Source organism: Silene latifolia, chromosome X (genome assembly GCF_048544455.1).
Source record: "Silene latifolia isolate original U9 population chromosome X, ASM4854445v1, whole genome shotgun sequence".
NCBI classification, from domain to species: Eukaryota; Viridiplantae; Streptophyta; class Magnoliopsida; order Caryophyllales; family Caryophyllaceae; genus Silene; species Silene latifolia.
In genome coordinates, this window is record NC_133537.1 from 323,705,951 (window position 1) to 323,720,104 (window position 14,154).

The 14,154-nt window shown below is 36.8% G+C and overlaps 1 long non-coding RNA gene across 1 annotated transcript; it reads left to right on the forward strand.

The window, feature by feature from the left end:
- Positions 1-11,107: 11,107 nt before the first annotated feature.
- Positions 11,108-13,883, forward strand: LOC141618134 (uncharacterized). The gene is made up of 2 exons (XR_012531308.1): positions 11,108-12,978; positions 13,091-13,883. It is a non-coding gene; the product is annotated as an uncharacterized LOC141618134 (long non-coding RNA).
- Positions 13,884-14,154: the final 271 nt, after the last annotated feature.

Consider the following 14,154-nt stretch of genomic DNA (forward strand, 5'->3'; position numbering starts at 1 on the left):
AATTTAGTGAGGGATCGTCTCTTAAGAGATTTGTTGATTTTAAAAACATGCTTAAGTAACGTGTCTCTAGAAAAAAAACACCGCATATGAAAGAAAAATGTAAGCAAGTATAATTTTTTTTATAAACAACCATTCAAGAATAAGGAATTATAAAAATAAAAAAAATTACGAAGAAGAACAATTAACTACTCATCACTTAGATGAAATTTCGATTCTTAATAATGTAAAAAATTATAATAAACAAATTAGAAGAGTAAGTAGTGAAATAAAGGTCAAATAAAGTGATCATACCTTTATAAATTAAAGAATTTTGGGTTACAATAATCGATTTCTATGAGTACGAACTTAAAAACTAAAAATTAGGCATCAATCATTGAGAAAACTTAGCAAGACAAAAATTGAAGATAATGAGTTTGTGTAAATGATAACGTATCATGGTGTTGTAGAGACTACACTGATTACATCCAGTATATTACGTACTTAGTATAATGCATCTTTGAAAAAACTTAGCAAGACAAAAATTGAAGATAATGAGTACATGTAAATGACAACGTGCTATTGTGTTGTAGAAAAATTGAAAAATTCGCAACATGTTTTTTAATGTTGTGTTCCCTAATAAAATATACGAAGATGATTTAGAATTTACCCCCACTTTAGACAAAATGTATGAGATTTAGGTGAATTGGTAAATCAATTTCCAAAGGCAAAATATGTACATAATATTTTATGGGTGAGATTGGGTATAATTCAGTTTGGGTTATTTCTTTAGTGGGCTTACGTCTAAAAAAAAGGTAAAACTGGGTTTTGTGTGAATGTGAAATTAGGTAGGAAAAAAATATGTGGGTGGGTTTGTTTTATTATTTTATATAGATAAGTTCCGCAGATATGAATATTCGTCATTTAACATGGTTAATTTTGCATCACAATTTTCAATATTCAATAAGTAGTTCAAAAATTGAGGTTAGCACATAAATGTTATTACAAACAATTACCTGTCGAATATGTTAATTAATGTGAAATTGAACATCAAAATGTTATTTTATTTCTCACCAAAATATATGAAATACAGTTCATGTACAATAGTTTTATATTCAACTGTATGTAACAAAAGACAACAAAAATATCAACATATCTCAGATTAATAAGGCTACGTTTATGAGTGAGTACAGTTAACCTCAAATGCACCAAATCACGGGTACAAAGAAGACAACAACAACAATAATAACAATAATCGTGGCAAAATACTAATAAAACGTAGCAAAATTCGTTGCCAAATACTGATAATCCGTGGCAAAGATTTAGTAAATTGTGGTCGTATATACATATTACATAACATAATTATATTTTGACAATATATCATGACAACATACGTATTGATTAATAATTTTTTTTCTTATTGGTCTCTTTCGTACTCAGGTCCCAATGCGATCATAATTCCGGACTTGCATAACACCATCAACGTCACAACATAGTTAGCCCCGTGAATTTCACGAGTAATAAAACTAGTTTTTATGAAAAAACAAAAGGAAAACCTTAAGAAATGAGCGAGACGGATTAATAGAAAACCGATAAACAAATCAAAAACCCAACAAATTACAAATTTTTAAGATAAAAGGAAACTGAAAAAACAAATCAAATCCACAAGAAAAACTCGTGGCTCAGATCTGAGTTTGCTCCCTCCGCTTCAACTTCCCTCTCTAAAATAAATAAAAAAACGATTTGCTTTTACCCAGGGAAGTTAAGTGCTTACCCAACGACGGAGGAAGTAAAGCGAGCAACATGAGGGATGAGATTAGAAGAGCGACCCCGGTGAAGGAAACTAAATTGTAAGGGAGATTAAGGGGGTTGTAGTAGTAAGGAAGATTATGGGGATTGTAGTAATAAGGAAGATTATGGGAGTTGGAGAAGCAAGGGAGATTAAGGGGGTTGTAGTAGTAAGGAAGATTATGGGGATTGTAGTAATAAGGAAGATTATGGGAGTTGGAGAAGCAAGGGAGATTAAGGGGGTTAAAGTGGTAAGAGAGTTTAATTGGGTTGGGGTTGGTGCGGCGAGAGGAGTTGGTAATGGTACGAGAAACAAGAGGAGGGTGACCACCCGTGTCGGAATTAGTGTCCGGGTGTCCCATAATTTCAGGTACCGATGATTGCATATCGGAGAAGGATGATGGGTTTTGAGATAGGATTTAAGATTTTTGTTTAGAGGAAGGGTTTTGATGTGTGTGCTACTGTTGTTGTGACGATAAATAAATGAAGCTGGTGGAGATTAACATTTTATTACAGTGAGTGACTTACTCTAGTCGGTGAAAGTATTAATTTTTGGCTTGGATATATGATATTGTTTGGGCATCACTCACACTTTTTAACTTTTTATCTATTTTGTCTTTTACTTGCGTAGCTTATATGGAAACTTTTTATCTATTTTGTCTTTTACTTGCGTAGCTTATATGGAAGTGGTACCGTCATTTTTATGCAACATGGGTTTATGCTGGTTATGTCGTTCTTTGCCGAGACATTTCCGATGCTAACTTTACTATCGAGGTTGATAATCGTGTCTTTCGCTTTTTCTTCCTCGCTGTGACGGTTCTCTTTATTTTATCTCTCCTCCTCGCCGTAATTCCGGCGCTGATCAACTTGATGATCCTTCAGGTCTCGGTCAATATGTTTTCTTTTTCTGAATTTTGGGTTTTTTTTTGTTTTGTAACTGAGCTTAAATTATGCAAAGTAACTTGATTATATCTTGAAATGCTCACATATATTCTTAAAAGTTTGATGATGGTCATTGTGTATGAGTTATGACCCGTCTATATAACTTGATCTTCTTTCAGTTAGTGGTATAATACACGTTCATAAGTAATATGAACAGGAACACAACGCCACAGCATACGGTTACTAGGTCTCCTTTGCATACACCTGCGAGGTTGTCCTGCTTGCTATTTCCATTGTCGTATGTCAGTTCTAGACACTCGATCTCTACCGAAAGCCAAACCAGTTTAACAGTTGTTTCTGGCCTGTTTATTGATTTATTTTGTTACTGTCATGTTGCCCTCTTACTCCCATGACAATGTACCTTCATAATTCATAGTTGTTCGGGGTATTTGGTGTTTCACGGCTTAATTTCTGTTGTAATACTTTTTTTTTGGGTAGCGGGTTAATTAGCTGGAACTACGAACTAATACGGGTACTCAACTTTTAGACACGGCTGCACAAGGTCGAATATAATGGGTGATCTTTGAACTTTCAGGCATAATATTAAGTGGTGGGAAATCATAGTACATAAACCCGCACCGAATGAGTGGCATAAGTAGGGCTATAATTGATCTGAGCAAGCTCGTAAAGCCTTTGGAATCAGCTCGATCAATGCTCGGCTCGAAATCGGTCAAAATTGATTTCGAGCCGAGGTGGACAATATCTGAGCCGATTTTGAGCGTAGTAAAGTTCGGAATTGGAAGCTCGTTTAGGCCCGTTTTATTTTATATTAATATTTATTTTGGCATCTACAATTGTTTTTATTCTTAATAAAATGTTATTTTAGCATATAAAATTGTATTTTTGATATATTTGAGAAGTATTTTATATTAGTAATTTTCTTATAATATTTTTATTTTTAACTCGATTTAAAAGTTTAAGAAATTAAAAAAAATAATGATTGAAAAGAGCTCAAGTTGGGCGCGAGTCTAATCCGAGCTTTGATATCTTGGACGGCCTGCCGTCTCATCACCGTGAGACGCGAACATATTAGCTCTCGAGCTATAGGAGTTCCACGCCTTATAGTGTAAGTCCACCTTCAAGTCTTGGTCCTGATGAATCTCCGTGTCTAGCCCAAGTAGAACCTTGAGCTCTGATACCACTTGTTGTGCGGAAGCGTGAATACCTTCGTGCTGGGCCTCTGCTGCATTTGTGTCAACAATCCATAATAGTACGATATTGTCCGTGTTGGGCCTCTGTTGCATCTGTGTCCACAATCCATAATAGTACGATATTGTTCGCTTTGGGCCAAACCCTCACGGATTTACTCTTGGGCTCCTTCCCAAAAGGCCACTATTATATTTAGTAGATACGGAGTACTTATAAAAATAATCTTCCATTTTTATTCTACCGATGTGGGACATGGATTTGCACCCTAACACATACTGTAAACATTAATTAATACTCGTTGCTAACGTGTTACGTGCTTACAACTATTTTAGATGACATTTTTGCTGTTTTACTCTATTGGTTATTTGTGGTTTATGATTATCACTAGTTTTGATCCCGTGCAAATTGCACGGGTATGTTTTTAGGAATATTGTTAAATTGTTTAACATAAAAAAATTTTTAATAAATATACATGAATATTTTATACACTATTTCCTTTATAATAAATCAGGGGCGTCTAATACCCCGGGCGACCACTGACGGTGGAATTGGACCTCCAGTTTTGGCCACTGAATTTATAAGTTTTACTGATAAAAGTCCATACAAACCTCGACATGTTTAGGGCCTCATTTTTTTTATGGTGCACCGGGCCACCATTTACCTGAGAACGCCCCTGATAATAATAATAATGGTTTTAAACCTGTGTAAAAATTGCACAAATTAAAACTTACAAATGTTCAATCCATGTAAAATTGCACGCATTTAGTATCAACACATATTTATAACACTTTTTAAGCTCAATATGTAATCCATTTAAATACCTACTTAAACAAATAATTAAAATAATTATATATATAATCCATTTAAATGCCTACTTAAACAAATAATTAAAATAATTGACAATTATTTAGACACAAATTATCATTTAAGCGAAAGTATCCGTGTTAAACTAAAGATGGGTCAAGTGTGCTAAACGAAGCAAAAGTAAAATGCATTAGAACTAAAAAAATATTTGACTCATTCATATAAATAAGATATTTAATTTAACCCATTTTAAAGCGGATATATTCTTGTAACAAAGACCAATTATTTTTATGGGATACTCCAGTCCCTCCGTCGCGGTCAATTATTTGTTTATTCCATTTTGGGGTGTCTTAATCATTTGTTTATCTTTCGAATGAATGCTTTTAACGGGCAATTGAATCATCCACACTCAATTTACTCGACTTATCATCTAATAACTGCTCCTTTTCGCTTTCTCTAATCTTTGTGACAAAATCAAAGGCAGACAAATAACTCACCGGGACAAAAAGAGAATTACCGTATTAGACCACAAAAGAACAATATGTGGAGTCATTAGTAAAGTCGGTCATAATTCCAAAAATTAAAACATTCGACATTACTACTGTAAAGAGGAAATTGTAGTTGGCCCAAAATCCCAACACTAAGAATTCCTCTTGAAGCCTTTACTATATAAATTCATTTTTTCTTAAACCTATTCATTGCACACTAATTCCGTAATCATCAAATATAAAATTTATACCTTGTGTTCTTTTGATAAAAACAATTTATACAAATATACATTTTGTTGAATTATTTACTCATATGTAAAGTTTGGGAAAGATTTTCTCTTATTGAAATTATACACAATATACAATTTACAACCATGCTTATATAGGACTAGTTCCTTGAATAACAAGACAAGACGTAAATAAGGAAAACAACATAAATAAGGAAAGCAATAATATGTTACAATATTTACAACATACTATGGAATATTTCCATATCGTCATACTCCCCCTCAAGTTGGCGGTGGTGCAATCCAACTCCCCAACTTGCCAACGATATGCTCAAAATGCCGTTTACCCAAAGCCTTTGTAAAGATATCTGCTAATTGTTCATTTGTGCGCACGAAACACGTAGTAATCGTACCATCCATCAATCGTTCGCGCACAAAATGACAATCTATCTCGATGTGCTTCGTTCTCTCGTGAAAAACCGGATTCTTAGCTATATGCATTGCTGCTTGGTTATCGCAAAATATACTGATAGGACGATCATAATTAATCCCTAATGATCTCAGCAATGATTTCAACCAAATGAGCTCACTCGTCAAAAACGCCATTGCCCTATACTCTGCCTCGGCTGAAGAGCGTGATACAGTCACTTGCTTTTTCGTCTTCCATGACACTGGCGAGCCTCCCATGCTCACAAAATAGCCCGTTAATGATCTTCTCGTCAATGGACATCCTCCATAATCCGAATCCGCATAGCCTTTCAATTCCAAACTCCTACCTTTTTCGAGCACAATACCCCTATTTATGGATCCTTTTACGTATTTTACAACGCGTAAGGCTGCTTCCCAATGCTCTTTCCTTGGCTCCTTTAGGAATTGTGACAACACGTGAACTGAGTAGGCAAGTTCCGGACGCGTGATTGTCAAATATATTAATTTTCCGACAAGTCTTCGATATTTCATACCATCACGCAATACATATCCTTTGGCTAATGCTAATGTATGTTGTTGCTCCATAGGGAATGAAACCGGCTTTGATCCTTCTAACCCTGCTTCTTTTACTATCTCTACTGCATATTTATGTTGACTCAAGAATAAGCCTCTTTGTCCATGAGCTACTTCAATTCCGAGGAAAAATTTCAATTTCCCTAAATCTTTAATTCCAAACTTCTCATTTAAAAATGCTTTAAAACGTGCACACGCCTTTATCGAATTTCCGACCAAAATCATATCATCCACGTATACTAAAACAGCCAGAAATATCGTCCCACAATTATAAGTAAATAAAGAATAATCTGCGTGAGACTGATTAAATCCATACCGTTTTAGTGATTCTGCTAATTTTGTGAACCACATTCGCGAGGCTTGCTTCAAACCATAAAGCGACTTTAATAAACGACACACTTTATTCTTTCCGGACACTTCTACTCCCGGTGGCATCCTCATGTACACCTCCTCATGTAGATCTCCATGTAAAAACGCATTGTTCACATCGAGCTGTGATATGAACCATCCCTTATTTATTGCCACTGTTAATAAACACCGCACACTTACCATTTTTGCGACGGGTGCAAAAGTCTCGTGAAAGTCAATTCCTTCAACTTGAGTAAATCCTTGTGCCACTAATCGTGCTTTATATCGCTCCACACTACCATCTGCCTTATACTTGACCCTATACACCCACTTACATCCTATCGGTTTCTTACCAGCTGGGAGCTCTACTACTTCCCATGTATTATTCACTTCAAGTGCTTCAATTTCTTTTTGCATTGCCTCTGTCCATCGTGGATCTTTGGCCGCATCATCGTAATTTTTCGGCTCCTTATGCTCTGCAATTTTAGCCAAGAAATTCCTGTGTACAATAGAATAAGCATTACATGTGACACTATCTATTAATGGGTAACGCGTACCTTTCTTCGCTGAATCTGATTGGAGCGGCAAGTCTTCGATGGTGTTTACTACAGTGGTCGAAGTACAAATGTAATCTTTTTTCCAAGCTGGCTCAAAACGATCTCTAGCTCCTCTCCCCATCTGCTCTATCGTGGGTGTTATCTCGGGTGTGCCTGCCTCCCTTTCTCCTCCCTCTTGCTCACCCGTGATTACACCCTCATCTCCCTCATTTTGTAACTCCATGTCATTCACAGATTCATTCGTGGAATTGGATGAATGAAAATTCTCATGGCCATTAGGATGTCCATTAGTATTAACAAAATCATTAATCTGCCCAAAACTATCACTACTGGCAACTCCTTCTTGCAATGGAAATACGTGTTCCATAAATTGAACATCTCTCGAGGTATAAACCTCGTGCCTCCCTAAGTCGTACACTCTCCATCCCTTCTTTCCATAAGGATAGCCTATGAAAACACAACGTCTCCCCCTTTCTGCAAACTTGTCCTTTTTTCTAGTCTTGTTATGTGCATAACATAAACAACCAAAAACCCGAAGATTTTCAAGGTTCGGAACTCGGTCGTATAACACTTCATAGGGCGTCTTACCATCTAAAATTGGAGTAGGAGTTCTATTAATTAAATATACTGCTGTCAAGACACACTCACCCCAGAATTTTATAGGTAACCCCGACTCAAAACGTAATGCTCTAGCCTTCTCCAATATATGTCGATGCTTTCTCTCAACCCTTCCATTCTGCTGTGGGGTATCCACATTACTAGTCTGTAACATGATGCCCTGGTTACGATAAAAAACTTGCATGGACAAGGAACGAAATTCGGTTCCGTTGTCACTTTGAATAACTTTGACACATGTATTAAATTGTCGCTGTATCATTGTACAAAAATTAATAAGCAATTTTCCGACTTCTCCCTTGTCTTTCATCAAGTAAACCCACACACCTCGACTACAATCATCAACAATGGTTAAAAAATAATGATCACCACTTAATTCATTGGCTCCATAGGGACCCCAAATATCACAATGGACTAGATCAAAAATATTTGAAGCTCGCTTATTATTACGAATAAAAGTTGAACGAGTTTGTTTCGCCCGACAACATGAATCACAAAAATCATTCTTGTTCCAAACTAAATTATTACCAACTAAAGATGATGCAGAATACAAAACTTTATTTGAAGGGTGTCCTAATCTTCGATGCCATAATCGAACCTTACTTTGAGCTTCAACTCGACAAGCCAATTTCTTTTCTTGACCTTTGTAGTAATACACACCATCGTGTTGCTTACCCGCTCCAATCATCCTCTTCGAAGACCGGTCCTGTATTACACAAAAATCAGAATAGAAAGTCACAATGCAATCTTGTTCGATAGTTAATTGTTGCACAGAAATCAAATTACAGGTTAATGTCGGGACATATAAAACATCCTTCAAAATCAAACCACCCTCCAAATACACTTCTCCATGCTTATCAGTGTGCTTTTGTACTCCGTTTGGCAACATAACACTGGCTCGTGTTCCACAGGACGAGTTTTTAATTTCTTCTTCTCTACCTGTCATGTGGTGCGATGCTCCGGTATCTAAAATCCAACAATTTTGAAATGCTTTACCTGACATCTTTTCTGGATTTTCCTTAGTTGGTTGCAGCAAAGCGCGTAAAGATTGAACCTCTTCTCGCGTCAAGTTCAGTTCGGCAGCTGATAGTGCCGCTCCTTGATTTGTCGATGAACTTGCACCCTGATTGGTGTGTACTGCATTCGCCTTCCATGACTGCCCCCGTCCATCTCCACGGCCGTAACCTCCTCTTCCCCTATTGGTTCGACCTCTTCCTCTGCCTCTAGCAATAATATGTGCTGGCGGTCCATTCTTCGACCAACAATCATCTTCGTCATGTCCCCACTTATTGCAAAAGGTGCAACGTCCTTCTTGATCATCTGCTTCATTGGTATACTTAGCTCGACCACCACGATTGCTAGGCTGTCCTCTCTTCGTCACAGCGAACGCAGCTTCTTCCACCTTTTCTTCCTTCAAGCGCACAATTGCTTTGTGCCTTTCCTCACGCAGCATAATACCATAAACCCGACTCAATTTAGGAATCGGTTCTTCCATTAGCAGGTTGGTGCGTAGCCCACCGTAAATATCATCATCAAGGCCCATCAAAAATTGGTGTACCTTCTCCTCTTCCTTTTCCTTTAAAATTTCTTTCATGGCTCCACAGGTACAAGCGGGTACTCTGCTGTAACTACCCAATTCATCCCATACCGTCTTCAACTTGGTATAGTACTCGACAATGCTAAGCTTCCCCTGTTTTAATTCATTCAACTCAGCCTTGAGTTGGTGCACTCTAGGTGCGTTTCCCCTTGCATATCTCTCCTGCAATTCTTCCCAAATTTCTGAAATTGTCCCTGAGAAAGTTATACTAGCATGTAACTTTGGATCAATCACGTTTCTTAACCAAGTCTTCACCATGGCAACGCATTGCCGCCACGCCACATGCTCCATCGATTCTTCCTCTCCCTGGGTATTAGCTGGCTCTTCTATCTTGCCATCAAGAAAAGCTAATTTGTTCTTTGAATCTAACCCCATCCGAACTGCATCTGCCCAATTATCATAGTTATCACCATTGAATATTGTTTGAGTAATTAGAATACCTGGATTGTCGGATGGATGAAGAAACAGGGGTGATGACTGTGGGATCGTCATCGTGATTGTCTTCTTGCCTGCACCGTCTTTTGTCATGCCTGCCAGTTTTCTCTCTTAATATTAAACCTAGGGCTCTGGTACCATGTAAAGTTTGGGAAAGATTTTCTCTTATTGAAATTATACACAATATACAATTTACAACCATGCTTATATAGGACTAGTTCCTTGAATAACAAGACAAGACGTAAATAAGGAAAACAACATAAATAAGGAAAGCAATAATATGTTACAATATTTACAACATACTATGGAATATTTCCATATCGTCATATTTTCATAAGATAATAAAATTATCTCCCTCCCAAAAAAGAAAAAAAAAATAGTCTCACGTCGTTATTTATCGCGATTGACCACCGACTTTATCAATCTAGTCCTGATACTTTTGGTTCCTAGTTTCGCTCCTCTATGCATATGAGATATTTAGACGATAAAGTTTCATAGAAACATTCACTCAAGATAGAATAAATTTTGGAGTTCGAATTCAGTAAAAAAATGTTTAGACTATAGTAAAAAAATATAAACTGGTTGAAATTAAATGATTTAATTATTTTAAAAAAAAAATAAATACAAATAAATCATTAATAACATATATTGTAAAATGAAGAATCAATTAGAGTTTTTATCAAAAATAAAAAATAAAAATTAATTAGAGTTGCCCGCCCTCTTTCTAAGCCAAACCCAACAAATAGAAGTGGATGACATCACTATTATATCATGTGATGATCTTTAAACAAAATACAAATAGGAACGTGGGGGAGTAGTGGAGTTATAAGCAGTTACCGACTTACCGCATTTCAACTGATGTTTTAAACAATGAATTTAGGTGACGTGGCCTTCTAAAATTGCAGGAAATGTTCCTGTATTAATAGAAGTAAGATAATTACATTGAGTCTTAATTGAAGTTTGCGTTTTTTTAATTCTTTGTGAAGAATGTTTTAATCGAAGTTAAACAAATGATTGTGGTGAAGGGAGTATTTGTTTGGTCTCTCTTACCTTAACGTTGTATATGTGAAACGGATTGACCTTCATATTTTCGACATCAATTAATACTCCCTCCGTCTCACTCATTTGTTTACCTTTTCTAAGGTAAAAAAAAGGACTAGGACGGAGAGAGTACAAGTTGCTAATTGGGCATATGAGTTATTCTAAACCCGTTTCACACTAACAATGGTCTTAAACAAGTATTTCTATTGTTTGCTGTACTGGGTTATGTGTGGACGTGTGGTTTATTGTTCTGATGCCTTTTCTGCAGGTGATTCATGATTATACCTGAGATTGGTGTGGTAATGATGGTGTAAATTCTGTTACTCAAGAGGGTTTAGGTCAAATTTGGTTGTTTTGTTCTAGGCTATTTGTCGAAATTTTAAGGGATTGTGTGAATATATGAGAGATGATGATATGATTGATATATGGAATGATGAAATGATTGATATATGGAATGATGACGGCAATGCATTTTGTGATGGGTTTAGAAGGATTTTTGTGTATGTGAGAGATGGTTTTATTAGAAGGGATATTCATTTTAGTTGGGTTGATGTGAGACATGAATCGGGTGATGATATCGATAGTCAAAGTTGCAAGCTTGATGATGAGTACAGCAGGTTGCTGGCGCTGATTCAAAATGGTGTCAAGGGTTTAGGATGGGGGTTTTGCTCGAGTGATTCAGTTGTGTTTGGTTCATCTCTTGTTCCATTTGGGTAAATTTATCCAATGATTGGTGTATCATCAACTGTTTATTCTGAATTTCTGATGTTGGGTATATGATAAATGTAAGAAAATATCGCTGAATCTTGAGATATCCGATGTGAGTGAAAACCCTTTGGAATGCAAGTATTGTGATCTCCAATTGGTTGATCCCAAGGTGTTGAGTAAACTTTTAGGCTTAATGATCTTTCGCGTAGTTTGGTGTCCAAACATGGTGGTGGGGGAGATATGTGTCAACAAATTAGTAGAACTTGCGAGCGACTTAGTACTGAAGTGGTGAAGATTGATGTGAAAGCTCTATACCAACACAGTGAGCTCGTAAATTTTGAGGGGCAAATCTATGACACGGTATTAGTTCTCGAGTTGTTAATAAAATCAAGGAGAATCATCTCGTGAGTCGTTTACAGATAGAGTCCTTGACTTGCTATCTTCTGAAAGTGGCATGTCTATAAAGGGAAAAGCACCACCTCTGTGGCAAATTCTTCTGAGCTTTCTATATAGGAGAGGTTACTGGGCTTTAGTGTTGCTGTCAAACGCTGATGGCAGCGTGACTATGGGTATCTTGAAGCCTTTTACTGTTGATTATGCTTTACTTTGTATCCCGAAAAACAATGCTGCCTCTCAGTATAATGCACAGGTTGGTCTAAATAGTCTAACTTTGGGACAATATACCTCAGACCCGAAAGAAAAAATTAATGGACTTGAAGTTTGTATGGATTCTGGAAGTAGGATTGTAAATGATAGTAGAAGGAAACATAGGAAGCACCCGCTCAAGTATAAAAATCTCTCCTGGAGTGATTTCTGCAAGGCAGCTTTTGAACACTGTGATATGGAGCTTTGAGGAAGCTTGCTTCTCGGGTGAATCTGAGACTTCAAAGATGATGTGAAGTTTCTGAAATGCTGGATGAAACCGGTTGTGAAAAACAGCTCAACTTTTCTTCGATGTAAATTTGATTTGCTAAAAGGTCAAGAAAAATCTGAGGAGAGACTTTGCAAGTGTCAACTAGAAAGCGGACAGCCGTTAGCTTTACCAGTCAGGGTAATTGAAAATTTGAAATAATGAACCTCGTTATAAAGAAGAAAGGAAACCTTCTACGTCTGAAACCGCTGAAGCCGTCTTCGACAATCTATCTCAGAGAATCCAGCATGGGATTGAATCAGGAGTCGACTTGTTGGTTTTTGTTAAGCAAGTTTGCTCCCTTTTAGAACTTATTCAACTTAGTATGGAAGGATGGATTTTTCGGAGATTTTAACCTCAATGATTATGTTGGAAAAATCATCTGTGATAGGTATATTCCCTTCAAATTAATTAAGCAAATGCTATCGATTTCCATGTTCATTGTTTGATCAAGATAAATTAAGTTCCTGATCAGTTTGAACTTTGGTGGTCCAAATCTTCAGGTAAAAGCCTAATCTTGCTGACATTGTTCATAGAATCTACGAGCAAATGGATCCGTTGTTGTTTGATGATGAAGATGAGTCTCCCAACCTTTTATTCAATAGTGAAGAAAGCAAACAGTCATGGAAAATAGGAAATAGTGACCAAGGAAGCGAACCCAATTCTATAGAAGATTCTTTTTTCTGGAACCTCCAAAGATAACGAGCAAATCCAGAGAGAAACTCGTCATGAACGTAAACTGGTCGAAGCTCAGGAGAGGAGAGAAAGGGCTTGAAGATTATCGTGTTGTACAAGGAGGTCTCCAAAGCCACCGAAACAATCCAAACCTAAATCTGAATATTCTCGCAGGTCTAAGAGGAAGACGCGTAGGGAAAGCTTTGACATGGTATGTGAAACCCCCAATGAGTGGAACTAAGAAACTGACATTCCCTTCAGAATGCAATGTCAGTGATCAGGACGATACTTCTAATGCTACTTCTAAAAGGGTTTTCTTTCAAGATGATCAATTTCTTCCTGATGCTTCAGGACCTAGATTATGACTAGCTGGGTAGAGTCCTAGAGGAATGTTCGTTGATTTCCTAACTTAGACACTGTCACGGAACAGGCTACATGCACCAGCCTTTGTTATATCACAACCAACAGTTTACAGTCTTGCGGCAGAAGACAGAATTGTATCTATACATAAATGTCTCATAAATTCTGTGTGTTTTCAGTTATACAGAATTCCTGAACCCTGCGGAGTTACATTCATTTGTATGTATTATAATCAGTGGCTAATAAATATTTTACTCCGTATTCAAGTTCTACGAAACGTGGTTGTATAGTAGTTGTCATCTATTTGACATACTGGTACTCTAAACTGTGAAACAACGATATAAACATCTCAAAAGTTACTGGCTGCGGCCGCAAAGGGAATGGTTATATGTACGCAAAGTAAACAAGTGATCCAACAAGTGAGATCGTCTTTTACGGGACTAAGTCGTCTTTGCTCCTAAAGAGGAACTGTACAAGCATTTGCAAACATGACTAAAAATGAAGAGAACCAAAAGATTGTTGATAATGTAAA